At 36.4% G+C, this 1,639-nt stretch overlaps 1 protein-coding gene and 1 long non-coding RNA gene across 8 annotated transcripts in view; one reads left to right on the top strand and one right to left on the bottom strand.

Annotated features, from left to right (window-relative positions):
- The window catches only part of LOC122530188, a 2,207-nt gene extending 1,882 nt beyond the window's left edge, over positions 1–325 (bottom strand). Inside the window, exon 1 of the long non-coding RNA XR_006306921.1 lies at positions 81–325. This is a non-coding gene — a long non-coding RNA (uncharacterized LOC122530188). The remainder of the gene's footprint in view (positions 1–80) is intronic.
- LOC122530185 (protein tweety) overlaps positions 1–1,639 on the top strand; it is a 60,772-nt gene that overhangs the window by 4,624 nt on the left and 54,509 nt on the right. The gene's annotated exons all lie outside the window — the stretch shown is intronic.

Below are 1,639 nucleotides of genomic sequence, written 5' to 3'. Positions count from 1 at the left end.
AACAAAAATCAATTACGGAGTTATTTATTTATTTATTTATAGCATTGTGATACAAATATAAATTATCACAATCGCTATACCTTAACGCTTCTTATGGCACGAACGTGATGAATCGTAGAAACGCGATTTGCAATAAATCACGCTGTTGAGATCATTGGAAATTTGTTCGAAGCAACCAATAGCGGATCGAAACGAAAAACTCGTGGCCCTGGCGCAAAATTTTATCCTTGTGTACACTCGACAAGATAGGTTGGCAAACAGTGAAAAAAAAACCAAAACAGATGTATGAACTGCGGTGCGCAGTGTTACTAACTGTATTGTGTTTGTATTTCTATGATTGAATATCGACGAAATGCGTGTGTACTTACCATTTCAAGCAGCATTTCAATTTTAACGAAACTGGAACGCAACGATGTTATTTCATTGAACGACACGCAAAAAAGATTAGTCTAATAGCGTACGTACGCGTTCAAACTTATCGACTGTGCTTTGCAGAGAAAATCTATATTTTCGACCGGAAACTAACTCCTGTGAACAGTTTACACATTAGTGATTTCAGCGATAATTATTAACTTTCTATTGAATCGCAAACAAAGAGAATTAATCGACAATGAATTAAATGTTGATTATCCCGTAATAAAGGTTCGTCCTCATTGGTGCTCGCAGATAGTTCAGGAACAATTACTCCTTTGTCATTTGTTTTCTGCGTTATTCAAAATATGTTCCTGAAACGTGGATATATCACGTTAACTGAACGTTAAGTGTTTGCAAACATTTTGCAAACGCTGTTTAATGTTGTAATATTAGTACGGTAATTTGTTCTTTACATTTAATGAATACCTGTATACTATCTTGTTAACGCGATGACAAATATGAATGCGCATGCTGGGTTATGAATATCTGCATTCCGCACGTCGTATTTATTAATTCAGACATTTATTGAACAAGCTTCGTTGATCGTAAATCTTTCAACATTATTCCCAGAAACTGTCGTCTTAACTATATCAATAGTAATCAATGTAGAATTAATCGTTCGTAGAAGGAGCCTTTCTCAGACTAGAAAGAAATTCTAATAAAGTGATCATCGAGTTTAAACGAGCCGGCGCGCCGAGTTTCTAACTCGATGGAAATAATTGGGCCAATCAATAGTTACGACTACCCTTAGTTCACCCTTCGCTTCTAAGGAACTCAAATCACGCGTGAAATCGTCATAATACGCTCAATTCGTAGTCGACGACAAACGAGCCGCGAATTATCGTGCTCGATCTATAATACATAATTTTTCACGAAAGTGAAACAATTATCATTATTACCGATATTAACCGTTCTCGTAGATGAAACGAAGTTGAAAATTATCCTTTCGCGGATGAACACCTGCACACTCTTTGTTCCTCATCGGTAATTCGCAATAGCCTCTAGCTTCCTAACGAAAAGTTTCTTCCGGCAACTCTATCATAGGTCACCGGATACGATCGTGGATCGCGTTGATCATAATTATTAAACACACGATACGTTACGGTACGCATTAGAGTTGCGACTCCATCAGATTTTAAATGTTCCAATATCAAAGGACCACGAAAAGAGCCCGTTGAAATGGAACTTTTCTCGTATGAAAAAAAAAAAAAAAAAAAAAAAAAAA

Source organism: Frieseomelitta varia, unplaced genomic scaffold (assembly GCF_011392965.1).
Source record: "Frieseomelitta varia isolate USP_RPSP 00005682 unplaced genomic scaffold, Fvar_1.2 scaffold_331, whole genome shotgun sequence".
NCBI classification, from domain to species: Eukaryota; Metazoa; Arthropoda; class Insecta; order Hymenoptera; family Apidae; genus Frieseomelitta; species Frieseomelitta varia.
The sequence above is the reverse complement of the archived record's forward strand: the minus strand, read 5'-3'. Positions and strand labels throughout refer to the sequence as shown.